Here is a 27,296-nt window from a genome sequence, read left to right as displayed (position 1 = left end):
CAGACGTGACAAAAGTTGAACTTGTTGGTAAATGTGCACAGCGTTATGTTTTGAGATAACAAAACACTGCATACCAACTCCAAAACCTCATCCCACCTGGGAAGCATGGCGGAGGCTGTACGGCTTGCAATCATCGAGGGACCGATGAATTCCAAGATGTATCAGGAAATTCTACAGCAGAATGTCAGGGTGTCTGCCTGTGATCTAAAACTTGAAAGACGCTGGGTCATGCAGCATTACAAAAACAAAGGATTACATCAACAACAGAGTGGCTGAAACAGAAGAAATTCCGTATTTTGGGATGGCCAAGTAAGAGTCCTGACCCCAATCCCATTGAAGTGCTGTGGCGTGATCTGAAGCAGGTCGTTCAGCGCAAGACATCCCAAAAATATACATGAACTGAAACAGTTTTGCATAGAGGAATAGGCCAAAATACCTCCTAACCGCTGCTCAGGTCTGACCAGCCGCTACAGAAAGTGGGGGTTGAGGTTTTTGTCATAAAGGAGGTTCCACTAGCTCCTTAATATAAGGGTTCACGTACTTTTTCCATCAATGACCTTGATTGTTTAAACCATTTGGTCAATAAAGAAACAGCAATGTCAAATGTTGGGCGTGTGTTGTTTGTGAAATCAGACTCTCTTTATTAATTATTATGACTTAGATAAAGATAAGATCACATGTTAGGAGCCATTCATGCAGAAATCCACATCATTCCGAAGGGCTGTTTACAAAAGTTTTTCTCCCAACTGTATGTGAGAGAAAAGCAGAGACGCTCACTGAGTAAGGTGGGGTTGCAGCTTTGCAAATCACAAGGACATTTGTACGCTCAAAATGGGACAGGAGCACCCCAGATGGGACTCGAACCCACAATCCCTGGCTTAGAAGGCCAGTGCCTTATCCATTAGGCCACTGGGACACACTGGGTTGGGTCGATCACGCTGATGAAGAGCCAGTTTTTTTTTTTCCTTTGCTTTTTCAAAGGGATCCCCAAAATTAGGAAAGTTAGGCAGCAGAAGGTTTACTGTGACCTGAGAAGGACCGGCATCCAATCACGGTGGTGCACACACACACGCTCTCACTCATCTGAGCTACACGGCTACCAAGATGATCTCAGGTGCGCCGAGCTGGTACGGAACATATTGAACTGATTGACGGCGAATTGTTTCTCAGACAGGCTTTTCACCTCTGAGCTCCCTGACTGACAGTAATCCGCTAGGTAGTGAAACAGTCAGCTGCTTCTAAGCCTTAAACAGCTGCATCTCGGCGCTTCCACAGAGAGATGATTTGAAAGCCAAACATCGCCCATTGGGAACACCTTACTATCACTAGTTTAAGAGACTCTTAAGGTCTTGCAGAGGTGCCTGTCTAATAGCATGCGCTTTGCAAGCTATAGGTGTTTGGACTAAGGCAGAATGCCTGTTAACAAAATGTTTTTCTAAAGGGGCCTCGCACTCTTTTCCAAGCAATGGTCACCATCCCCACCGAGTGTCACAATGTAGTCATGTCATAGGACATCACCTGTTAGTCTCCATTTGTCTGCCACCAACACTTTAGGTTACGGGGTCACAACCGCACCCCGGAGACCAGAGGAGCCGTTGGCGTTCTGGCAGCGCAGATTGGGCTGAAGGTGGGGCGCTTGAATCTCGCTGTTGGAGGCCGTCTGAAACTGACCCAAGCCTTTCCCTTGAATTAAATGTAAATAAGAAATGAACCCCAGATGCACATGGAATCAATCACGTGTTTCCTTTGAGCCGTTTCAGAGACTGCTCCAGAGTTTACCTTGCACAGATGCGCAAAGATTAATGATGGGGGTGCACGCTTCCAGGCGTCTTACTACTGTAGGGAGTGATTGAGACAATTCGTAGCTTGTGCTCATTTCCCTCTATTCCCCGTGTTACAGTGGTAGGATGACGTAAATTCCTGCTTCGACACGTAACGGGACTATAATCAAGTGCAGGAGCTGAGGGCTTTAGTTTTGTTTCGTTTTCCATGGCGTTCGTAAGCGCGCAAATCAAAGGCAATTCCTGCGTCTAACACGAATGTAAATGCTTTTGAAAGTGCAGTGTGGTGCAGCTTGTAAAATCCTTGTCCACATTTTTGGTTTGTTGATGTTTTTTTCTGTCTGCCAAAGTTGCGTTTTGACATCCGGACTGGGGGACTTTATCATTTGAACGTGAAGCCAGCCTTAAACCCTCTGAGGCGTGTCTGTCTGCCGGCACGAATCTTGTGAAAGGTATTTTTTTTTTAACGGAGAGCAACTTTAAAAAGGTTTCCGCAGCCACCTCGCAGTCCGTGTTTGATTATAGGAGGAATACGGCGGCGGCGAGTTCGCATTTGTCGTGCTCGAGTGGTTAAGGCGATGGGCTCGAAATCCGTTGGGGCTTCCCCGCGCAGGTTCGAAACCTGCCGACTCCGGCGTCTGCCGCACGTCGCCTTGTGCCTGCACGGCAGAGGCGAAGTGCCGCTTCTCCTTTCCTGGTACTATAACAACGCGAAATCGCTTGGACCCGCTGCCATTGAAATCAATTCTTCAGATAACCACACATTTTGCGTTCGCACCTCTGGTGCTCTACTTATACCTTTGAAAACCTAATGAATAAAGCTGAAAGAACCGACACGATATGTAGGTGCTGGTAAAGCACGCAGTAAAGAACTGTTAACAGCAAGGGTTTCAGTGGGTTAACTGAGGAGAAGGCGTGATCGCTAATTGTTGACTTTTTATTTGGTGTTAGAAACACTCTTACTGTGCATGACGTGCAACAAATGTAGCCACAGAAATTGCATCACGCTTTCATGTATGCTATTGCAGACACCAACGTTGCCTAGATAGAAAACCGAAATAGCCGTGGGTTTGCTTGCTGGTCTGAAGGATCTCTCTTCGAATCTCTATCATTTGTCAATGGAAGTAAAAGGCGCTGCAATCTCATACGTTCAGAATCAAACCCGCAGCTGTTGTTCGACTTTATTTCTTGACTAATTACAACTGAGTGTCGCATGAGCAGTTACATAAACTTGTCTGGTATATTTGAACACAAATGCCGTTCTTCAATTAAAACTAACAGAACATTGTCAGGGACATTCAGTTCTATACAAACAAGAGACAGACAAGAGAATATTTCTACCGTTCATGTGGACTACGTGTTGACTTACTGATCGGAATAATTGAAAGGTTCGGGCTCATAGCCGATGCAGTGCGTGCTAATTAGAACAGCAACGCTGAGCTCTCAGCACCGTACTGAGCCCAGGTGTTTTTCTAAAGCTGTCAGGTGCAGTTCATTTACATGAAGGAAATCTCTTACCGGGTACGATTACAATGCAGTAAGTAGCACAGACTACTTAGGGAGTAGCCAGATGCGTTTAAAAACGACCCGAGCCAGGCAGGAGTCGAACCTGCAATCTCCTGATCCGTAGTCAGACGCGTTATCCATTGCGCCACTGGCCCCGGTGTGACACTGCAGGACTGTAACCCAGTGAGATCAGCACTGCAACTAGTAAAATATTACCCCCGGTCCATTCTTTACCAAAAGTGAGAAAGACCTGTTTTCTACATTTTGTCTGTTTTAAAACCATATCTCAAACCAAACCAAGAGTCTGTCTTTTGCACTGATATTCTGATTCATTTCGATTTCAAAGAAAAAAAAAACATTATCTTCCAAAGCATCATAAAATTGTCCCTTCTTCCAGACTACTTCTCTCTTGTAGTAGTACAGCAGACCTTTCCAGGTGAGCAGATCACAGAGTCCGAAATATGCTTCCTCCATCAAGAAAAGTACCTGAACATGACTCTGTCTTCATAAAAGCGCCCCTGTAATAAAGAAATTAAATCCGAAATCAAGAGGGCAGTTGCCTACTGAAGTTCAAGAAGTCATCAATTTTAACCTAGCAACACATTAAAGGCTGCATCTATACAAGTACGATTCTAGAAATGCTCACCAGATTACGTTTTAAGAAGGAACTGCGCCTCAGGTTCCGCCGAGATCTTAACTTGGATGGCAGGATTCAGAGTCCGGAGTGCGGACTGATGGCGCACGGAGGGTCCACATACTGTGGATCCCTCAGTTTTCTTCCGCGTGTTTAAACCGCCAGCGTGTGACTCCCCTGTCCCCGTGACCTCATTGCTCTGCTCTCGCCTCTGTGCAGCTGAGCCCGACTCATGGTAAAGTGGAAAAAAGTATGCCCTCAACGTGGGATTTACTCTGGATCGAGGATAGATGTCACTTTTTTATCATTGAACAGGATGTATGTGATGTGGCGACTAGTTTCAATTTTGTATCCTCTTTAAAAGATTAAGGACTGGGGTGAGCGTGATTTACCACCCTTTCAGCTAAGAACCCGACATGCGGACCGTTTAAGCTGCATAGACTCGGTTGTTTAACTCGTCTCCGTTAGCAGGGTTAAGGTTAAAGAAAAAAAACATTGCTGACTTCTTTTTTTTTTTGCCAGCCGCCAGCGCTGATTAGCAAGGTTTGTATTTCATGTTTTGCAAGTTGCATCCATTTTAAGAAAAACAAGTCGCGTTAAAGACAGGAAATGAATACTTGCAAGTCTAGCCGTAGGCGGTTGTCTGTAAGGACCAGTTCTGTTTGAGAAAACAGAACAAAGAAGGCACCGCTGGGATTTGAACCCAGGATCTCCTATTTACCAGGCAGGCGCTTTAACCAACTAAGCCCCGGCGCCCCAGGAGCATTATCCTTTTGCAGCCACTTGGACACACCACTCAGACACATCTGCATTCGGTGTGTGCTCCGCCTGCTCGCTGAGCAAGTTGCCACCTTTACATACAATAGCAATATCAACACCAAGAGAAAGGGTGACAAATGGCTTTTATCTGGAACTTTTGATGTCCAAGGAGTTCAATTTGCTTTCTGTGTACAACAGGGCCACTGAACTCCACACTGGCCACTGAACCACAGCAGTGGCTTGCTGGCTTGACATCTCCTAAGGAAAATGTTGAAATTGCATGTGGAACAGGAAAATGACCCTCGAGTACGAGGGAAAAAAAAGAAAAAGATCATCTGGAGCGCGCCAACCCATGTCCGGACAGCCCAGTTTCATTGACAAGGTGGCTGAGTGGTTAAGGCGATGGACTGGTAATCCATTGTGCTCTGCAGACATGGGTTTGAATCCCATTCTCATCGCTCTCCATGTCTTACACGTTTGACGTTGGCCCTCCTGTTGTTTGCTCTGGTGCTAGAGCTGTACATTTTCTAGCGGTGGCTGAACATGGTATAGTGGGCCAACGTCGGTATCGAGCAGTGACAGTAACAGTACTTACTGCGCCCCATAAGAAATCGTTTGTCCCTGTTCAAAAGAGATTGTGCGATGTCCTGCAGCGTTCGGAAAGCAAACCTTTGACAGTTTGAAAAGAGGAATTTATTCTGCTTCCCGTGCCTGCAGTAGTTACAAAGTTGAACGTCTTTACACGATCTGCTGCAGTTTTCAGTGGGTGGGCTTTGTCAAATGGCTTGAAAAAATGCACTGTGTTTCGGCTCGGGAAACATCATTCATGAGCAGTGTCCTGCATGTTTTCTGTGTATAGCTGTCTTTTAACGCATACAGAATTCATTCGAAATCATTGATTTCTCCAATTAACAATGGTCCCTTTTTGAACCTGCGAGAAGCATTCTTTCCATGTAACAGATTTACTCCGGGGAAAGGCAGCATGACATTGAGAGTAGCTCAAGCTTTCAGCACCCGTATCGGACTGCATGTATGCAGACACCGCTCAGAATCCCCTGTAAGATTCTCCTTCAATTCCGTTTTGCAGTGCTTTAGCTCTTTCAAAAGGCTTCGCTTTGCTAGTCACAGTCCAAGGCTCATGACAGCATTTGAAACCAATCCCCACTGCGTTGGCCAGGAAATGAACCATGGAAAGCAGCTATGGTCACCACTATACCACCAACGCATGCCCACAGGTGCCCTGCAGGACACCACCAGAGAATGCTCACGATTTCGGAAGCTGTCTCCGGGACGTGCTGATTCCACACATCCTGAATAAATCATGATATTGTTAGTTGCTGTAGCTAGACGTTCAAATGAGTTTCATGGCCAGATGGACTGTTTCCTCCAGCGGTATAGTATTGCAGTGAGACAGCACAATGCCTGCAAGACTATGTCACGCTAAACGCCACAGATTGTGTTTGTCCGTTCGTGTCAGTCGTCCCGCAGCCACGGGAAGTGGGACACAAACATGCTGCAATGGTTTCAAGACGTTAGGATTTGTTTGTGCAACATCCAAGAAGAGTACTTGTGGCTTGAATGTGAACTGTACGTGCCCGCCCCCTTTCCTCTGTAGTGCATGAGTTCCTCCCGGCATGCCCTTCGTCATTGTTCTGTCATCTTGTATTTAAAGGGTTGTATTTCTGCTGCTGAAAATAAGCAACGGTTTTCTCACAACGCCCTTTGTTCCCAACGGAGCCCTTGTCTGTCATGAAATTCTTCAAAACCTCAAGCTAGAAGAAGAAGAAGACGACAAATATGAAGCGTTATAGCAACGACATGCCATGAGACGATCGATAACGATTTCCATAGGATCCCCGCGGTTGCCTGGCAACCGTCAGCTTTGCGCAGTGGCAGTATCGTAGCCTGTGAGGTTTAGCCGAGGCGCGATTATTGCTAGTTGAAAACTTTTCCCAATACCCCGCTTCCGCCGGTTTGCAATACAATCGGCGAAAGCAATTTTTGACAGTCTCGTCAGAGACTGAGCAAGGTGTTTAAAGACAGATTTTGTCATGGTAACATCATGGTAGAAAGAAACAAGCTTGTTACGTCTCAACAGAAACGCTCTTTAGCTCTTTCAGCGTTATGCAGAGAACAGCGTCTGTCGAGATCACTTTTGAGTCAGCGCGAAACGCCGTGTGCTGTCAGTTTGATTTCATATTGCTCGTAGCGGCGCCCGGCTTTTGTCTGTCAAACGTTAGGTTGCGCTTCTTCATGCTGCATCGTCGGCATGAGTGGAGCTTTTTAAACGTCTGTACTTACTGCGCCCCATAATAAATCGTTTGTCCCCATTCAAAAGAGATTGTGCGATGTCCTGCAGCGTTCGCAAAGCAAACCTTTGACAGTTTGAAAAGAGGAATTTATTCTGCTTCCTGTGCGTGCAGTAGTTACAAAGTTGAACGTCTTTACACGATCTGCTGCAGTTTTCAGTGGGTGGGCTTTGTCAAATGGCTTGGAAAAACGCACTGTGTTTCGGCTCGGGAAACATCATGAGCAGTGTCCTGCATGTTTTCTGTGTATAGCTGTCTTTTAACGCATACAGAATTCATTCGAAATCATTGATTTCTCCAATTAACAAGGGTCCCTTTTTGAACCTGCCAGAAGCATTTTTTCAATGTAACAGATTTACTCCGGGGAAGGGCAGCATGACATTGAGAGTAGCTCAAGCTTTCAGCACCTTTATCTGACTGCATGTATGCAGACACTGCTCAGAATCCCCTGTAAGATTCTCCTTCAATTCCGTTTTGCAGTGCTTTAGCTCTTTCAAAAGGCTTCGCTTTGCTAGTCACAATCCAAGGCTCATGACAGCATTTGAAAACATTCGCAACTGCGTTGGCCGGGAATCGAACCTGGGTTAACTGCTTTGAAGGCAGCTATGCGCAACACTGGCTCGCTCCAGAATAAATCTCACGTCGAGGGCATATTTTTTTCCATTTTACCGTGAGTCGGGCTCAGCTGCACAGAGGAGAGAGCAGAGCAATGAGGTCACGGGGACAGGGGAGTCACACGCTGGCGGTTTGAATATGCGGAAGATCACTGAGGGATCCACAGTATATGGACCCTCCGTGCGCCATCAGTCCGCACTCCGGACTCTGAATCCTGCCATCCGAGTTAAGATCTCGGCGGAACCTGAGGCGCAGTTCCTTCTTAAAACGTCATCTGGTGAGCATTTCTAGAATCGTACTTGTATAGATGCAGCCTTTAATGTGTTGCTAGGTTAAAATTGATGACTTCTTGTATTTCAGTAGGCAACTGCCCTCTTGATTTCGGATTTAATTTCTTTATTACAGGGGCGCTTTTATGAAGACAGAGTCATGTTCAGGTACTTTGCTTGATGGAGGAAGCTCATTTCGGACTCTGTGATCTGCTCACCTGGAAAGGTCTGCTATACTACTACAAGAGAGAAGTAGAGTCTGGAAGAAGGGACAATTTTATGATGCTTTGGAAGATAATGTTTTTTTTTCTTATACTGAAAATGAAAGGTAGTTGTTTCTATATGGACTCAGTCTTTGGAATTTGTATATATATATTTCAGTGATCCCTCAGCCATTCCTTCTGTATTGTAATTCAATTTCTCTTTTAAAATTCCTTCCCCACTTCTAGGACCTGCAGTTGCTGAACTCCACAATGGCTTCTATTGGAAAGTCTGTGACTGAGACCAAGTAAGTGTTCACTTTTTTATGAAACCATTATTTATTTAGGAGCAATGAGCAATTCTTTTATAAATGCAATAAAATCATTATGCTCAAACTATGAGAGAGAAAATTAAGGATAATTTAAGAAATCAGTCTTAGCTTGTTTCTATACACAGATGGTATTATTTATTTTCAAAGGAAACCCGCGAGGATTCCCCTGGTGTGCAAGATGTACCTGAATACTCTTGATCAGCTTCCTGCTCACTTGAAGAGGGCGTGTATGAAGCACGCCACGGCAGAAGAGATCAGGATGGCCTCTCAACAGGCGAGGGAGGACATGATGAATCACCTGAAAAACGGGGTCATCGTGGATTACCACAGAATAGAGATCGTGTCTGGTGAGGCAAACAGGATAGTGGTTGTAAGACTGCTAGAGTCCTTGGGCCTTTTTGTACATGGGAAGCCTGAAGACACATTGGCAAGGTGAGATATTTTTAATCTGTAAGGCTTCTGTAGTTTCTTTTTGAAATCATTGTTACAACATATTATGTAAAAGCATGTTGAAAAGAATCTACCTGCATTCCAGCGGCCCTGAGCAAGAGGCCGCTGTCCAGGAGGAAGAGATGCCAGAGGCTGCTCTAGAAACTGAAACAGAAGCGGATAAGGAAGGGGAAGATGTGAGCTCTGAAGAACTCTATCAGCAGTAAGACTTTTTATTTTTCAGATGTATCTATTTTTTACTAAAATTCTAATTTGTCTTATAGGTATAAAATGTTTAAACCGGTGTTTTATATCCTTACAGGCCCTGAGTAGTTAAAAAGTATCAGCAGGCCGGAAGAGAGTGGCCCAAGCTTTACTCTATAGAAAGCACTCCCTGGATGCTCCTCTCCTGATTGGATTCAAACAGTACCTTACCAAGGATCTGGGAGTGGCAAATTATTCTCAGGAGGTATTTATTTTTTAAAGGCATTTAAAATTAAGTAATGGTATCTTCATTGTAAATGTTTTTATTTCTTAGCTTAAAATTCACCCATGTGAAATGATGTCAGCCATAAACATCATGACTCTATATTTCCTACCTGAATCTATTCTACTTAAATTATTACATTATACACAATTTGAGTTCATTTTAAAAAGTAAAAGGTAATGAAAGGAATGCATTTTCATAAGAAAGATAATACCGATATGCATGTGATAATCTTCCTTATATCATGTAGTGCATCATTTGGACACTTTGTGGGCTTCAAATACAAAGAAAATCATGTTCTATGGTACAAGATAAATACAAAACTTAAGCTTTTATTTTAATTAGATTTCTTTATAAAGCATAAGCAATCATTTATTACATCGCTTCTTGAATTAAATCTTTTGACAAGAGGTAAGACTTCTGTTACATTTAAACCCATGTTTAGCTGTGTTTTTTAGATTTAACTGAACCAATTTCTGTGTGTGATAATGTCCTTGAATTCTGACAACATCACACTAAATTACATGATATAAAACAGCTAATGTTTCTAGAGATAAAGTTTCTGAGATGCTTCTAATTACTTTTTATTACCAGGGACAGTTTAATTCACCTTGTACAGTACTGTAAGACCAAGATGCTTTTTTTAAAAGTTATTTAACATTTTATAGAACTTTGTCTACTATGGCAACATGATGTGCTTGGTGAAACTTGGAAAAATACTGCTTGGCCACTTATCTTAAGATAAAGATAGGATAAAAGTTTATCTTTTGCACCTACCTGACCCCCAGGGAAGGCCAATGCTTTCTAAGTTGATGGTTCCCTACAGTAGACTGTACTTTAATTTCAAAGGTAATGTATATTGACCCAAATCAGTTTTGGAATCCAATCTACTGACGAGATGGAGCACATCCTTTTTTCAGGATTTTAGCATCATACGTTTGGTATATTTAGTCCCTAATGCTGAAAGAAATGATCATAGAACATTTGGACACTTTGTGGGCTTGAAATACAAAGCAAATCATGTTCTATGGTACAAGATAAATACAAAACTTAAGCTTTTATTTTAATTAGATTTGTTTATAAAGCATAAGCAATCATTTATTACATTAATATATGTGAAAATAACATTTTAGCATCATACGTTTAGTATATTTAGTCCCTAATGCTGAAAGAAATGATCATAGAACATGACATCTAACCTTACCTGCGGTGTTTTTAATCCCTATTGCTCAATGCACAGTGAAAGCATTCCATACATGTGTCTGACAATGAGGAATGGGCCCCTGAGACAGTCATTTGCCTGTTTCACAAATGATCGTATTTTACTAGAGGTTCTGTTTGGGATTCAGATGTGCATTCGGACAGCAATCCCTTTCAAGAAATGATACGTTCTGGATGAGGTCAAAGGTGCTGGAACACTGTATCTAGGATGTGTTTGCAGAGACTGTGTGTCTCCTGCTTCAACGCAGTGATAAACAGATGTGCTCCTTTAATTTATTGGTACATGCCCAGGGCAGTAAGCAGTCTGAGGATTTATTTCCAGATGGCATAGAGCAGTGAAGCAGTGAAGTAGTGCAAAACACTGGATCATTATATTATTAGAATCTATTCTACTTAAATTATTACATTATACTCAATTTGAGTTCATTTTAAAAAGTAAAAGGTAATGAAAGGAATGCATTTTCATAAGAAAGATAATACCGATATGCATGTGATAATCTTCCTTATATCATGTAGTGCCTCATTTGGACACTTTGTGGGCTTGAAATACAAAGAAAATCATGTTCTATGGTACAAGATAAATACAAAACTTAAGCTTTTATTTTAATTAGATTTGTTTATAAAGCATAAGCAATCATTTATTACATTAATATATGTGAAAATAACATTTTAGCATCATATGTTTAGTATATTTAGTCCCTAATGCCGAAAGAAATGATCATTTGTTTAACATGCACGGGTCTGTCTCAAAGGATGCAGTACTCCTGAAGGGCCTCAAACCCTACATTTCGGATGCCTAGCTGTATCCCTCACATGTGGCACCTCAGAATGACTTCTAACCTTACCTGTGGTGTATTCAGTCCCTATTGCTCAATGCACGGTGTACATACTGCATACATGTGTCTTGAGAATGAGGAATGGGCCCCTGAGACAGTCATTTGCCTGTTTCATAAACAGGGACCTGGACCTAGACCTGGCCCGTACAGGGCTCAAACCCGCGACCTTGGCGTTATTAGCACCACGCTCTAACCAACTGAGCTAACCGGCCTCATGACAGTGCTCCTCTCTGTGCTGCAAAAAATCAAACTCAGGGAATTTCTTTTGTCCTCCTTTGAATAGAAAGCCGTGTAATCAGTGTACGGGCTTTCTCGTGCAGTTTCATGGTTCTTGTAACCCAAATCCTACACTGGCCTGAAGTGCCCCCCCATTTCACAGCATTTTTCAGCTGATTTAAAATGTACCTAAAGGAGAAGCATTATTGAAGACCATCAATTACCAAGAGCTTTTGTCAAAGGTTTTGGTGGTCATTTTGAATGACCACAGAGCGCTGTGACCTCGGTTTTATCCAAAAAGACAGCGCCCTTTTACAACACAGCATCTCCGTCACTATACTGGGGCATTGGGACCCGCACAGACCTCAGGGTGAGCGCCCCCCCGCCGGCACCATTAACACCGCTTCCAGCTGGAAGCTGGAAGCTTTGTTTTTCCCTGTAGCTCACCCTCATCCGGATTCTGACCTGGCTCACACCTGCTTAGCTTCAGTGGGTTTTCAGTTGCGAGTTGCAAGGGGATGCAAGTGATGGAGCTGCTCGCTGCAAAAGCCACTGCATTGGCCGGGAATCGAACCCGAGCCTCCCGCGTGGCAGGCGAGAATTCTACCACTGAACCACCAATGCTCAGTGCCTGTCCCTTCAAAAAAGACGCTTTTTTGGTGCTCTGTGCAAAACGCGTCGACATCTGCTTCCAGCTGCAAAATGCCATTTGCGGACGCTGAAGAACTTATTTCCAAGGCAGCGGGTACAAGCGATTGGGCGTTTTAAAACCACCAGGAACAGCAAAGAGGCACGCTTCTTTGCTTGTGCCGAAACACACCGACTGAAGGCGGACAACGTAGTCGGCAAGATTGGAACCTGTGCGGGGAGACCCCAATGGATTTCTAGTCCATCGCCTTAACCACTCAGCCACGACTACAGCAAGCCCCACCGCCGCTGCGTTCTTGCTACAATCTTACCTGGATCGCGAGGCGCCAGCGGAAGCCTATTTCAAAGTCGTTCTCCGTTTCAAAAAAACATTTCCAAAATACAAGCCTTGCAGACAGACACGCCTCAGAGGACTTAAGGGTGGCTTCATGTCGGAATGATAAAGTCTCCCCGTCCGGACATGAAAATGCCACTTTGTTACACACAAAAAAAGAATCAACAACAGAGAAATGCCCACAAGCATTTGAAAAGCCGCACCACGTCGCACTTGAAATAGCTCTTACATTAGTGGTAGACACAGGAATCGCCTTTTTATTTACGCTCTTACCAACGCGATGGAAAGCAAAACAAAGCAAAGCAGAGCAAAACAAAACGAACAAACGAAAACCCTCACGTCCCGCACTTGCATATAACGCCGTTACGTGCCCAAGCGGTATTGTACGTCATCCTAGCACTGCACCCCGGGGCGTAAGGTATATGGGAACGAGCACACGCCACGAATCGTCTCGAATCACTCCCTACAGCTGTAAGGCGCCTTGAAGCCTGCACCCCCAACATTCTTCTTTGCGCATCTGTGAAAGGTAAACTCTTGAGCAAACTCTGAACCAGCTCTAAGGAAACTAATCCGATTAGACGTTACTTTGACTCATCTTTTTACTCTCAGTGCTGGATTGCTCAAACTCCTGCTAGGGTTAGGGTTAGCATTCACACGCTACTTAGACACTTTGTTTACGCTCAGTGCTGGATTTTGGGAACTTCAGGACGAGTGGGAATTTTCTCCTATCTGTCAATTCTGTTTTGTTTTGGAGACTCTTGGCTGCCTATATTGTACAGTGCAGCGTGAAGGAAACATTTTCCAAAACTGTGTCAGCTCAAAAGTTGTAAGAAAACCTCTCCAGCTGCTTTACCTCTCTTCATTTTTGTCATTTAATGTGACAATCGATGTATAACTGGAGCCTCACATATGCAAATGGTGAGGCTCCAGTTCGACACCACTTTACAGTATATGACAAAAGCATGGCAGACTGTGCCGGACCAGCTGGTAACTTCCGCTTATTTTGACCATATTAAACATTGGAAATCTTCCCACTTGCATTTGTGACACTTGATTTTGGCTCCACCTAAGACACTCTTAAATCTTCAAACACTTTTCTCTTCTCCCGCAACACTCTTGTCTGTCGGCACTGTGTGGCAGCGTTGCAGGACAACCCATCTCACCACGGAAAGGAACCTAACAGCTTTGGTAAGAGAGGAGAAAAGGACATGGCCCGTACGGGGCTCGAACCCGCGACCTTGGCGTTATTAGCACCACGCTCTAACCAACTGAGCTAACCGGCCTAATGACAGTGCCCCTCTCTGTGCTGCAAAAAATCGAACTCAGGGAATTTCTTTTGTCCTCCTTTGAATAGAAAGCCGTGTAATTCAGTGTACGGGCTTTCTCATGCAGTTTCATGGTTTCACAGCATTATTCAGCTGATTTTAAATGTACCTAAAGGAGAAACATTATTGAAGACCATCAATTACCAAGAGCTTTTGTCAAAGGTTTTGGTGGTCATTTTTAATGACCACAGAGCACTATGACCTCGGTTTTACATCTCATCCAAAAGACAGCGCCCTTTTACAACAGAGCTTCTCCGTCACTATATTGGGAGATTGGGACCCGCACAGACCTCAGGGTGAGCGCCTCCCCGCTGGCCCCATTAACACCACTTCCAGCTGGAAGCTTTGTTTTTCCCTGTAGCTCACCCTCATCCAGGTACTGACCTGGCTCACACCTGCTTAGCTTCAGTGGGTTTTCAGTTGCGAGTTGCAAAAGTTGGGATGCAAGTGATGGAGCCGTTCGCTGCAAAAGCCACTGGCCAGGAATCGAAACCAAGCCTCCTGCGTGGCAGGCGAGAGTTCTAACAATGAACCACCAATGCTCAATGCCTGTACCTTCAAAAAAGACGCTTTTTTGGTGCTGTGTGCAAAAAGCGTCGACATCTACTTCCAGCTGCAAAATGCCATCCGCGGACGCTGTGAATTTATTTATTTAGACACCGCTCAGAATCCCCTGTAAGATTCTCCTTCAATTCCGTTTTGCAGTGCTTTAGCTCTTTCAAAAGGCTTCGCTTTGCTAGTCACAATCCAAGGCTTGTGACAGCATTTGAAAACACTTGCCACTGCGTTGGCCAGGAATCAAATCCGGGTCAACTGCTTGGAAGGTAGCTATGCTCACCACTATACCACCAACACATGCCCGGGGGAGCCCTCCAGGACACCACCAGAGAATGCTCACGATTTCAGAAGCTGTCTCCGGGACGTGCTGATTCCACACATCCTGAATAAATCATGTTATTGTTAGTTGCTGTAGCTAGACGTTCAAATGAGTTTCATGGCCAGATGGACTGTTTCCTCAAGTGGTATAGTATTGCAGTAAGACAGCACGATGCCTGCAAGACTATGTCACGCTAAACGCCACAGATTGTGTTTGTCCGTTCGTGTCAGTCGTCCTGCAGCCACGGGAAGTGGGACACAAACATGCTGCAATGCTTTCAAGACATTAGGATTTGTTTGTGCAACATCCGAGAAGAGTACTTGTGGCTTGAATGTGACTGAGCAAGGTGTTTAAAGACAGAGACTGAAAACTGTTAAAGGATGAGTCAAAGTAACGTCTAATCGGATTAGTTTCCTTAGAGCTGGTTCAGAGTTTGCTCAAGAGTTTACCTTTCACAGATGCGCAAAGAAGAATGTTGGGGGTGCACGCTTCAAGGCGCCTTACAGCTGTAGGGAGTGATTTCAGACGATTCGTGGCGTGTGCTCATTCCCATATACCGTACGCCCCGGGGTGCAGTGCTAGGATGACGTACAATACCGCTTGGGCACGTAACGGCGTTATATGCAAGTGCGGGACGTGAGGGTTTTGCGTTTGTTCGTTTTGTTTTGCTCTGCTTTGCTTTGTTTTGCTTTCCATCGCGTTGGTAAGAGCGTAAATAAAAAGGCGATTCCTGTGTCGACCACTAATGTAAGAGCTATTTCAAGTGCGCCGTGGTGCGGCTTTTCAAATGCTTAACAGGATGATTTTGCATGCACGCGTGCTTTCATGCAGTCGTGTGTGCAACCATGTCTGCTTACGTGCAAACGGGCGTGGTTTCATGTATGCAAAAAACTTTCCTGGGCTCTTCTGAAGCACATAAAATTATTTGGAGATATACATTTGTCTTATTTTCCTCTTAGGCTCTAGAATTGATAACTTTTTTTTCATTTTTGGCATTTTTCATCATTTTCCAGAAAGTGGTTGCAAGCCCAATATCATGCGAAGAAACTTCAGGATTCGGGGATCAGTCAATGGATTTTCTTCAAAGTTGGATTTTTGCACTCTGTGGACCAAGAGATGTTGTTCTATAATGTTTTTTTTTTTCAAATTTAAAAATATCATTTTTTCATGGAGCTTTGAATGGGATGGATTCACCCTCCTTTAGCCAGGACAGAGCTCCAGGAGCCTGGGTAGGATTCTAGCTTTCTCCCCTTGCAGGCACCTGGCACAGAAGACAATATTTGTTTCCTTAAAATCTTTTTTTTTGTGTTCCTTGTTGTTCCAAACTTAATTTTAATCACTTTTAATTAGAGATTTTATTAAAAATAGTGCAATAAATGACTAATTTCACAAAAATTAATGTAATATAAAACGGATGTTTTCAACTTTATTGTAGTGTTTTAGAAACTAATATGTCTTCAAAAATGGTTGTTTTTCACTCCTATGAATGAAAACTGTTGTTATATGATGTTTTTTTTTTCAAATTTTAAATGATCATTTTTTCATGGAGCTTTGAAGGGGATGGATTCACCCTCCTTTAGCCAGGACAGAGCTCCAGGAGCCTGGGTAGGATTCTAGCTTTCTCCCCTTGCAGGCACCTGGCACAGAAGACATCATTTTTTTCCTTAAAATCTTTTTTTTTGTGTTCCTTGTTGCTCCAAACTTAATTCTATTCACTTTTAATTAGAGATTATATTAAAAATAGTGCAAGAAATGACTAATTTCACTAAAAATACTAAAAGTAATATAAAACTGATGTTTTTAACTTTATTGTAGTGTTTTAGAAACTAAAATGTCTTCAAAAATGGTTATTTTTCACTCCTAGGAATGAAAGCTGTTGTTATATGATGTTTATTTTCAAATTTTGAAAAAGCAAAGAATTCTAGCTTTCTCCCCTTGCAGGCATCGGACACAGAGAACCTCATGGTTTTCCTAAAAATCATTTTTTATGTTCCCTGGTGTTCCAAACTTAGTTTTAATCAATTTTAATTTGTTATGTTACAAACAGGGTAATAAAGTCTTAATTGGACTATAACTAATGTCATATTGTCTGCTACAAAACTGATATTTTCAGCTCTATTGTAGAGATTCTAGAATCAACTAATAAAGAATTGAAATAAAAAAAGGGCATAAGAAGACATTACCAACAACGACCACATGATGGAGATATTGTCTAGACATTACCAACAACGACCACAAGATGGAGATATTGTCTAGACATTACCAACAACGACCACAAGATGGAGATATTTTCCAAAGAGGCAAGAGGGGCAAAGCTGCGATAAGGTAAAATCATTTTTTGAAAGAGATTGTTGTCAGAATGCACATCCGTATCCCAAACAGAATCTCTAGTAAAATATGATCATTTGTGAAACAGGCAAATGAGTGTCAGCTACAATATGATTGCTACATATCTGCATTTGTTGGTATTTAAGGAGTAAGAGTGCAGGTTTAAACCTGCGATCCAGTGTGTTGAAGAATTTCACAACACTACCTCTAGCACATATGGAAATAAATCCTCATAATGATTATTGCCCTGGGCATGTACCAAAAAAGCAGTGAGCATATATATATATATCACTGGGTTGAAGCTAGAAACACAGAATAACTGCAAACACATCCTAAATACAGTGTTCCAGCACCTTTGACCTCATCCAGAACGTATCATTTCTTGAAAGGGATTGCTGTCCGAATGCACATCTGAATCCCAAACAGAATCTCTAGTAAAATACGATCATTTGTGAAACAGGCAAATGACTGTCTCAGGGGCCCATTTCTCATTGTCAGACACATGTATGCAATGCTTTCACTGTGCATTGAGCAATAGGGATCAAAAACACCGCAGGTAAGGTTAGAAGTCATGTTCTATGATCATTTCTTTCAGCATTAGGGACTAAATATACTAAACGTATGATGCTAAAATGTTATTTTTACATATATTAATGTAATAAATGATTGCTTATGCTTTATAAACAAATCTAATTATAATAAAAGCTTAAGTTTTGTATTTATCTTGTACCATAGAACATGATTTTCTTTGTATTTCAAGCCCACAAAGTGTCCAAATGATGCACCTTTGACCTCATCCAGAACGTATCATTTCTTGAAAGGGATTGCTGTCCGAATGCACATCTGAATCCCAAACAGAATCTCTAGTAAAATACGATCATTTGTGAAACAGGCAAATGACTGTCTCAGGGGCCCATTTCTCATTGTCAGACACATGTATGCAATGCTTTCACTGTGCATTGAGCAATAGGGATCAAAAACAGAATGGAAACAGACATGGAAACCAACGAGGATGGGATTTGAACCCATGCGTGCAAAGCACAATGGATTAGCAATCCATCGCCTTAACCACTCGGCCACCTCGTTAACAAAACTGGGCTGTCCCAACTGGGTTGGCGCGCTCCAGATGATCTTTTTCTTTTTTTTCCCTCGTACTCGAGGGTCATTTTCCTGTTCCACATGCGATTTCAACATTTTCCTTGGGAGATGTCAAGCCAGCAAGCCACTGCTGTGGTTCAGTGGCCAGCGTGGAGTTCAGTGGCCCTGTTGTACACAGAAAGCACATTGAGCTCCTTGGACATGAAAAGTTCCAGATAAAAGCCATTTGTCATCCTTTCTCTTGGTGTCGATGTTGCTATTGTATGTAAAGGTGGCAACTTGCTCAGCGAGCAGGCAGAGCACACACCGAATGCAGATGTGTCTGAGTGGTGTGTCCAAGTGGCTGCAAAAGGACAGCACTCCCGGGGCGCTGTGGCTTAGTTGGTTAAAGCGCCTGTCTAGTAAACAGGAGGCCCTGGGTCTGAATCCCAGTGGATAACCGCCTACGGCTAGACTTAATTAAATGCAAGTATTCATTTCCTGTATTTAACACGACTTGTTTTTCTTAAAATGGATGCAACTTGCAAAACATGAAATACAAACCTTGCTAATCAGCGCTAGCAGCTGGCAAAAAAAAAGAAGTCAGCAATGTTTTTTTTCTTTAACCTTAACCCTGCTAATGGAGAAGAGTTAAACGACCGAGTCTATGCAGCTTAAACGGTGCGCACGTCGGGATCTTAGCTGAAAGGGTGGTAAATCACGCTCACCCCAGTCCTTAATCTTTTAAAGAGGATACAAAATTGAACCTAGTCGCCACATCACATACATCCTGTTCAATGATAAAAAGGTAACATCTATCCTCGCTCCAGAGTAAATCTCACGTTGAGGGCATATTTTTTTTCACTTTACCGTGAATCGGGCTCGGCTGCACAGAGGAGAGAGCAGAGCAATGAGGTCATGGGGACAGGGGAGTCACACGCTGGCTGTTTGAACACGCGGAAGATCACTGAGGGATCCACAGTATATGGACCCTCCGTGCGCAATCAGTCCGCACTCCGGACTCTGAATCCTGCCATCCGAGTTAAGATCTCGGCAGAACCTGAAGCGCAGTTCCTTCTTAAAACGTAATCTGGTGAGCATTTCTAGAATCGTACTTGTATAGATGCAGCCTTTAATGTGTTGCTAGGTTAAAATTGATGACTTCTTGTATTTCAGTAGGCAACTGCCCTCTTGATTTCAGATTGAATTTCTTTATTACAGGGGCGCTTTTATGATGACAGAGTCATGTTCAGGTACTTTGCTTGATGGAGGAAGCTCATTTCGGACTCTGTGATCTGCTCACCTGGAAAGGTCTGCTGTACTACTACAAGAGAGAAGTAGAGTCTGGAAGAAGGGACAATTTTATGATGCTTTGGAAGGTAGTTTTTTTTTTCTTTGAAATCGAAATGAATCAGAATATCAGAGCAAAAGACAAACTCTTGGTTTGGTTTAAAGAGATATGGTTTTAAAACAGACAAAATGTAGAAAACAGGTGTTTCTCACTTCTGGAAAAGAATGGACCGGGGTATTTTACTAGTTGCAGTGCTGAGCTCACCGGGTTGCAGTCCTGCAGTGTTGCACCAGGGTCAGTGGTGCAATGGATAACACGTTTGACTACGGATCAGGAGATTGTAGGTTCGACTTCTGCCTGGCTCGTGTCGTTTTTAAACGCATCGGGCTACTCCCTAAGTAGCCTGTGCTACTTACTGTATTGTAATCGTACCCAGTAAGAGATTTCCTTCATGTAAATGAACTGCACTTGACAGCTTTAGAAAAACACCTGGGCTCAGTACGGTGCTGAGAGCTAATCGTTGCTGTTGTTCTAATTAGCACGCACTGCATCGGCTATGAACCCGAACTTTTCAATTATTCCGATCAGTAAGTCAACACGTAGTCCACATGAAAGGTAGAAATATTCTCTTGTCTGTCTCTTGTTTGTATAGAACTGAATGTCCCTGACAATGTACTGTTAGTTTTAATTGAAGAACGGCATTTGTGTTCAAATATACCAGACAAGTTTACGTAACTGCTCATGCGACACTCAGTTGTAATTAGTCAAGAAATAAAGTCGAACAACAGCTGCGGGTTTGATTCTGAACGTATGAGATTGCAGCGTCTTTTACTTCCATTGACAAATGATAGAGATTCGAAGAGAGATCCTTCAGACCAGCAAGCAAACCCACGGCTATTTCGGTTTTCTATCTAGGCAACGTTGGTGTCTGCAATAGCATACATGAAAGCGTGATGCAATTTCTGTGGCTACATTTGTTGCACGTCATGCACAGTAAGAGTGTTTCTAACACCAAATAAAAAGTCAACAATTAGCGATCACGCCTTCTCAGTTAACCCACTGAAACCCTTGCTGTTAACAGTTCTTTAATGCGTGCTTTACGAGCACCTACATATCGTGTCGGTTCTTTCAGCTTTATTCATTAGGTTTTCAAAGGCATAAGTAGAGCACCAGAGGTGCGAACGCAGAACGTATGGTAATCTGAAGAATTGCTTTCCATGGCAGCGGGTCCAAGCGATTTAACGTTTTTATAGTACCGGGAAAGGAGAAGCGGCACTTTGCCTTTGCCGCGCAGGCACAAGGCGACGTGCGGCAGACGCAGGAGTCGGCAAGTTCCGAACCTGCGCGGGGAGTCCCTAACGCATTTCGAATCCGTCGCCTTAACCACTCGGCCATGACAAAAGCGAGCTCGCTGCCGCCGCATTCCTCCTATAATCTAACACGGAGTGCGAGGTGGCTGCGGAAACCTTTTTAAAGTCGCTCTCCGTTAAAAAAAAAAACCTTTCACAAGATTCGTGCCGGCAGACAGACACGCCTCAGGGTTTAAGGCTGGCTTCACGTTCAAATGATAAAGTCCCCCAGTCCGGATGTCAAAATGCAACTTTGGCAGACAGAAAAAACAGCAACAAACCACAAATGTGGAAAAGGATTTTACAAGCTGCACCACACTGCACTTTCAAAAGCATTTACATTCGTGTTAGACGCAGGAATTGCCTTTGATTTGCGCGCTTACGAACGCCATGGAAAACGAAACAAAACTAAAGCCCTCAGCTCCTGCACTTGATTATAATGCCGTTACGTGTCGAAGCAGGAATTTACGTCATCCTACCACTGCAACACGGGGAATAGAGGGAAATGAGCACAATCTACGAATTGTCTCTAAACAGTCCCTACAGTTGTAAGACGCCTGGAAGCGTGCACCCCCATCATTAATCTTTGCGCATCTGTGCAAGGTAAACTCTGGAGCAGTCTCTGAAACGGCTCAAAGGAAACACGTGATTGATTCCATGTGCATCTGGGGTTCATTTCTTATTTACATTTAATTCAAGGGAAAGGCTTGGGTCAGTTTCAGACGGCCTCCAACAGCGAGATTCAAGCGCCCCACCTTCAGCCCAATCTGCGCCGCCAGAACGCCAACGGCTCCTCTGGTCTCTGGGGTGCGGTTGTGACCCTGTAACCTAAAGTGTTGGTGGCAGACAAATGGAGACTAACAGGTGATGTCCTAGGACATGACTACATTGTGACACTCGGTGGGGATGGTGACCATTGCTTGGAAAAGAGTGCGAGGCCCCTTTAGAAAAACATTTTGTTAACAGGCATTCTGCCTCAGCCTAAACACCTATAGCTTGCAAAGCGCATGCTATTAGACAGGCACCTCTGCAAGACCTTAAGAGTCTCTTAAACTAGTGATAGTAAGGTGTTCCCAATGGGCGATGTTTGGCTTTCAAATCATCTGTCTGTGGAAGCGCCGAGATGCAGCTGTTTAAGGCTTAGAAGCAGCTGACTGTTTCACTAGCTAGCTGATTACTGTCAGTCAGGGAGCTCAGAGGTGAAAAGCCTGTCTGAGAGACAATTCGCCGTTGTTCAGTTCAATATGTTCCGTACCAGCTCGGCGCACCTGAGATCATCTTGGTAGCCGTGTAGCTCAGATGAGTGAGAGCGTGTCTGTGTGTACCACCGTGATTGGATGCCGGTCCTTCTCAGGTCACAGTAAACCTTCTGCTGCCTAACTTTCCTAATTTTGGGGATCCCTTTGTAAAAGCAAAGGAAAAAAAAAACTGGCTCTTCATCAGCATGATCGACCCAACCCAGTGTGCCCCAGTGGCCTAATGGATAAGGCACTGGCCTCCTAAGCCAGGGTTTGTGGGTTTGAGTCCCATCTGGGGTGCTCCTGTCCCATTTTGAGCGTACAAATGTCCTTGTGATTTGCAAAGCTGCAACCCCACCTTACTCAGTGAGCGTCTCTGCTTTTCTCTCACATACAGTTGGGAGAAAAACTTTTGTAAACAGCCCTTCGGAATGATGTGGATTTCTGCATGAATGGCTCCTAACATGTGATCTTATCTTTATCTAAGTCATAATAATTAATAAAGAGAGTCTGATTTAACAAACAACACACGCCCAACATTTGACATTGCTGTTTCTTTATTGACCAAATGGTTTAAAAAATCAAGGTCATTGATGGAAAAAGTACGTGAACCCTTATATTAAGGAGCTAGTGGAACCTCCTTTATGACAAAAACCTCAACCCCCACTTTCTGTAGCGGCTGGTCAGACCTGAGCAGCGGTTAGGAGGTATTTTGGCCTATTCCTCTATGAAAAACTGTTTCAGTTCATGTATATTTTTGGGATGTCTTGCACTGAACGGCCTGCTTCAGATCACGCCACAGCACTTCAATGGGATTGGGGTCAGGACTCTTACTTGGCCATCCCAAAATACGGAATTTCTTTTGTTTCAGCCACTCTGTTGTTGATGTACTCCTTTGTTTTTGTCATGCTGCATGACCCAGCGTCTTTCGAGTTTTAGATCACAGGCAGACACCCTGACATTCTGCTGTAGATTTTCCTGATACATCTTGGAATTCATCGGTCCCTCGATGATTGCAAGCCGTACAGCCTCCGCCATCCTTCCCAGGTGGGATGAGGTTTTGGAGTTGGTATGCAGTGTTTTGTTATCTCCAAACATAACGCTGTGCACATTTACCAACAAGTTCAACTTTTGTCACGTCTGTCCACAGAACATTGTTCCAGGAGTTGCTGTGGAACATCCATGTGGTCTTTAGCAAACTTGAGAGGGGCAGTGGTGGTTTTTTTGGGGGGGAGAGCAGTGGTTTCCTCCATGGTGACCTCGCATGATCACCACTCCTGTTCAGATTTCTTCTTATGGTGGACTCATGAACACAGACGTAAGACAAAGTCAACCACCTGTTCGCTAGATCCCATCCCCACTCAGCTAGTCAAAGATTCCCTCGAAGGACTGGCAGGACCTATAATTAGTATGATGAATGCATCGCTTGCGTCAGGCGTTGTACCTGATCAATTTAAGGTAGCGGTTGTTAGACCACTCCTTAAGAAGTCAAATTTGGATCCACAAGTTCTTAACAACTACAGGCCTGTCTCAAAGGTCCCATTTCAATCTAAAAGTCTTGGGAGAATAGTTGTTGCCCAACGTCAATCGTATCTGGATTCAAATAATATACTTGAGAAATTTCAGTCTGGTTTCTGAAACTGCATTAACAAGAGTCGTAAATGATATTCTCTTAGCTACTGATGCGGGGAATGCAACAGTGCTTGTGCTTCTAGATCTTAGAGCTGCCTTTGACATGGTTGACCTCTCTGTTTTGTTACACAGGCTTGAGTTTGAGGTTGGCTTATCTGGAACCGTCCTTCAGTGGTTTACTTCACATTTTACTCATCGTTTTCATTATGTTCAAATATCTAATAATTGTACTGCTTCATCAATGTCACCAGTTCAATTTGGGGTACCAGAAGATCAGTGCTGAGACCAATATTGCTCTCTCTCTCAACATGCTGCTGCTAGGTAGGATAATATGAAAAAATAATATGAACTTTCATTCATATGCTGATGACACTCAAATAAACATTTTGTTTACACCAAACGACAACTCTTCTATTATCAGTTTAGTTAAATGCATTAAGGAAGGAAATACTTGGATGTGTGAAAACTTTTTGTTACTCAACTCTGAGAAAAATGAGGATCTGTTGATCGGAGGCAACAATACTGATAGGACTACTATAACTTCAGCACTTAACTCAGAGGATTTAAACATTTGCCTCAAAGAGACAGCACGTAACCTAGGCGGCATATTAAACACAAGGCTCTTAACAACTTGCATTGTTAAGTGCCTTGGGACAACCTTGTTGTGAAAGGCGCTATATAGAAATACATTGATTTGAATTGAATTCACAATGTAAAATGTTGTGTGTGTTGTTTGTTAAACAAGACTGTCTTTATTTATCAAAAAATAAAAGGAATTTGCTAGGAATGCAAACGTTAGGTTGCGCTTCTTCATGCTGCATCGTCGGCATGAGTGGAGCTTTTTAAACGTCTGTACTTACTGTGCCCCATAAGAAATCGTTTGTCCCCGTTCAAAAGAGATTGTGCGATGTCCTGCAGTGTTCGCAAAGCAAACCTTTGACAGTTTGAAAAGAGGAATTTATTCTGCTTCCTGTGCGTGCAGTAATTACAAAGTTGAACGTCTTTACACGATTTGCTGCAGTTTTCAGTGGGCGGGCTTTGTCAGATGGCTTGGAAAAACGCACTGTGTTTCAGCTCGGGAAACATCATGAGAAGTGTCCTGCATGTTTTCTTTGTATAGCTGTCTTTTATCGCATACAGAATTCATTCGAAATCATTGATTTCTCCAATTAACAAGGGTCCCTTAAAAGATTAGTCAAAGTAACGTCTAATCGGATTAGTTTCCTTAGAGCTGGTTCAGAGTTTGCTCAAGAGTTTACCTTTCACAGATGCGCAAAGAAGAATGTTGGGGGTGCATGCTTCAAGGTGCCTTATAGCTGTAGGGAGTGATTCGAGACGATTCGTGGCGTGTGCTCGTTCCCATATACCGTACGCCCCGGGGTGCAGTGCTAGGATGACGTAAAATACCGCTTGGGCACGTAACGGCGTTATATGCAAGTGCGGGACTTGAGGGTTTTCGTTTGTTCATTTTGTTTTGCTCTGCTTTGCTTTGTTTCGTGGTCAAGAGGCGTAAGGTAAGTCGTAATCCAGGGAGAACACTGGTGGCAAACAGTCCGAGGTGAGAGGCGAGGTCCAAAGTCGAAAAGGCAGAAACGCCAGGTAGAGCTCTCAAGGAGTAGACTCAATACCAGCGGGAAGCAGGTAAAGATGGTAAAAATAGCACTGCGTACCGCACGGTGGAGTGTGTGCAGGTGGGTTAACTTGTGTGGCGGCGTTTGTTAATAATCACCCGCTGCTGGTGCTGTTTAGATTGCTTAAGAGTTGGTCTTAACTGCCTGGCGGTCATGACAAGCTCCTCTTTAAGCTGTGGTTTAGTTTTGCATTCATGTGTTTCTAGAGCAGTTATTTATGGGGGTGGGTGGGTCTTTCACAGAGGCTCAGGACAAATCCCCCGCCTGAAAGTCTAATGTGTGCGTTCAGAGAGTCACAGGTCAAGAGCCAGGCAGGAGGACAATGGACAGAAGAGCCAACGAACTAAAAATAAAAGAACAGATATGAAAAAGCCACCATCTTTTTCTTTTTGACATTTTCCGACTTTCACGCAAGCCAGGACAAAGTTGCTTGTAGCTACTTGTGGATTCAAATACTCTATCGAGTGCTTTGATGAGTTTTTGCAATTTGATTGTCGTCCTGTCAGCCTGTTTCTGTTTTTTTTTTCAATCTAGGGATGGAAAGTATGAGGGAAATGATGGAGCAATCAATAACCGCTCCGGAAAAATGGCAGAAAGAAATGGTCCGTCACTAAGGACATTTGTGAAGCAGAGGACTGACATCACCACAAAGGCGACACATTCTGCTGATGGTTTTGGTGAATAATGATTGAGGCGCGTTAAGAGAAAGGTAGCTGTGTCAGCATGCGTAGGCTGCAAAGGATCAAGCAAAGGTTTACTCCATGCTGAAAAGAGAAGAAAAGAAGCACAACGTTTCGACTGTGGAGCCTTCTGCGCCATCTTCTTTAGCGGTGATGATGTTTACATTGGAAAAACAGAGACATGCGTCCCTGGGTGGGCTTGAACCACCAACCTTTCGGTTAACAGCCGAACGCGCTAACCGATTGCGCCACAGAGACTGACAGCCGCTTGTGCTCCCTACATTTGCAGGTTTATGGTCAAAGAAAATAATCACTTGCGCTTCTTGCAGCCGGCAATCTTTTTCCACTGACAACCAAGAAATGGATTTCATCTTTCACAAGCTGTATGGATTTCTTCAAAAACAAGTTATTCCAGAAAGGAAATGAATTCTTGCATTAAACTGAACCAAGCTGTACATGTTTGTCTGAAATGAGACATTCGGCACAACAAGACACGGAGAGAGGCACCGCTGGTATTCAGACCCAGGATCGCCTGCTTACCAGGCGGGCACTTTAAGCCACTAGGGAACAGCGCCAGCGGAGCACCGCGCTTTTACAGACACTTGGACACATCTGCATTCGGTGTGCACTTAACCTGCTCTCTGAGCCCGTTGCCTCCGTCCCATTTAATAGCAGAACTGACGCCAAGAGAAATGATGAGAAATGGCATTTATCTGGCACTTCTCATGTCCAAGGAGCTCAATGCCCTTGACACCTCCCCAAGGCGACAGAGCTGTGCATTCTTTGGCGACAACATTTTTTCTTTTGTTTTATTTCTATAGTTATTGATAGAATAAAAACGATATGTCATGTACTGTAAGGGAAATGTCTCTTTTCATGGGGAAAGCTAGCACCAGCAAATGTTGTGTTTAGAAGAAGTGATTTAACATGACACGTGACCTAATTTACCGGAGCAAAAGCTCACCCAGCAAGCCCTGCTTTACTTCTACAGGAGAGAAGTACTGTAGAGTCTGCAAGATGTTCAGCTGGGTACCTACGTCAGCATGCCTCGGCTGCAAAGGAACAAGTAATAGGTTTATTGCATGCTGAAAAGAGAAAAACGGAAACAGCGTTTCGACTGTGGGGTCTTCTCACACCTGAAGAAGCCTCACACCTGTAAAAGGCTCCATGGTTTTCTTTCTTCTCTTTTCAACATGGAATACACCTATTGTCTGCAAGATGTGACAATTTCATGGTGTTTTGGAAGAAAACCTTTTTTCTTTGAATTCAAAATCAATCGGAATTTCAGCACG

General features: G+C 43.5%; 10 non-coding genes across 10 annotated transcripts; 3 read left to right on the top strand and 7 right to left on the bottom strand.

Annotated features, from left to right (window-relative positions):
• Positions 1-843: 843 nt before the first annotated feature.
• trnar-ucu (transfer RNA arginine (anticodon UCU)) lies at positions 844-916 on the bottom strand. Its single transcript has one exon. It is a non-coding gene; the product is annotated as a tRNA-Arg (tRNA).
• Positions 917-3,369: 2,453 nt separating this feature from the next.
• Positions 3,370-3,442, bottom strand: trnar-acg (transfer RNA arginine (anticodon ACG)). Its single transcript has one exon. It is a non-coding gene; the product is annotated as a tRNA-Arg (tRNA).
• A 1,161-nt stretch (positions 3,443-4,603) lies between these two features.
• On the bottom strand, positions 4,604-4,677 carry trnat-ggu (transfer RNA threonine (anticodon GGU)). Its single transcript has one exon. It is a non-coding gene; the product is annotated as a tRNA-Thr (tRNA).
• Positions 4,678-5,056: 379 nt separating this feature from the next.
• trnat-ggu (transfer RNA threonine (anticodon GGU)) lies at positions 5,057-5,138 on the top strand. The gene has a single exon. It is a non-coding gene; the product is annotated as a tRNA-Thr (tRNA).
• A 1,420-nt stretch (positions 5,139-6,558) lies between these two features.
• Positions 6,559-6,700, top strand: LOC148634120 (U4 spliceosomal RNA). The gene has a single exon (XR_015933690.1). It is a non-coding gene; the product is annotated as a U4 spliceosomal RNA (small nuclear RNA).
• A 5,447-nt stretch (positions 6,701-12,147) lies between these two features.
• On the bottom strand, positions 12,148-12,218 carry trnag-gcc (transfer RNA glycine (anticodon GCC)). The gene has a single exon. It is a non-coding gene; the product is annotated as a tRNA-Gly (tRNA).
• Positions 12,219-13,785: 1,567 nt separating this feature from the next.
• trnai-aau (transfer RNA isoleucine (anticodon AAU)) lies at positions 13,786-13,859 on the bottom strand. Its single transcript has one exon. It is a non-coding gene; the product is annotated as a tRNA-Ile (tRNA).
• Positions 13,860-18,110: 4,251 nt separating this feature from the next.
• On the bottom strand, positions 18,111-18,192 carry trnas-gcu (transfer RNA serine (anticodon GCU)). The gene has a single exon. It is a non-coding gene; the product is annotated as a tRNA-Ser (tRNA).
• A 4,096-nt stretch (positions 18,193-22,288) lies between these two features.
• Positions 22,289-22,361, top strand: trnar-ccu (transfer RNA arginine (anticodon CCU)). The gene has a single exon. It is a non-coding gene; the product is annotated as a tRNA-Arg (tRNA).
• A 3,827-nt stretch (positions 22,362-26,188) lies between these two features.
• On the bottom strand, positions 26,189-26,262 carry trnan-guu (transfer RNA asparagine (anticodon GUU)). The gene has a single exon. It is a non-coding gene; the product is annotated as a tRNA-Asn (tRNA).
• Between the last annotated feature and the right edge of the window lie 1,034 nt (positions 26,263-27,296).

Source organism: Lepisosteus platostomus, unplaced genomic scaffold (genome assembly GCF_059453375.1).
Source record: "Lepisosteus platostomus isolate fLepPlt1 unplaced genomic scaffold, fLepPlt1.hap1 Scaffold_40_H1, whole genome shotgun sequence".
Lineage (NCBI taxonomy): Eukaryota > Metazoa > Chordata > Actinopteri > Semionotiformes > Lepisosteidae > Lepisosteus > Lepisosteus platostomus.
This window is presented reverse-complemented; position numbering and strand designations above follow the sequence as displayed.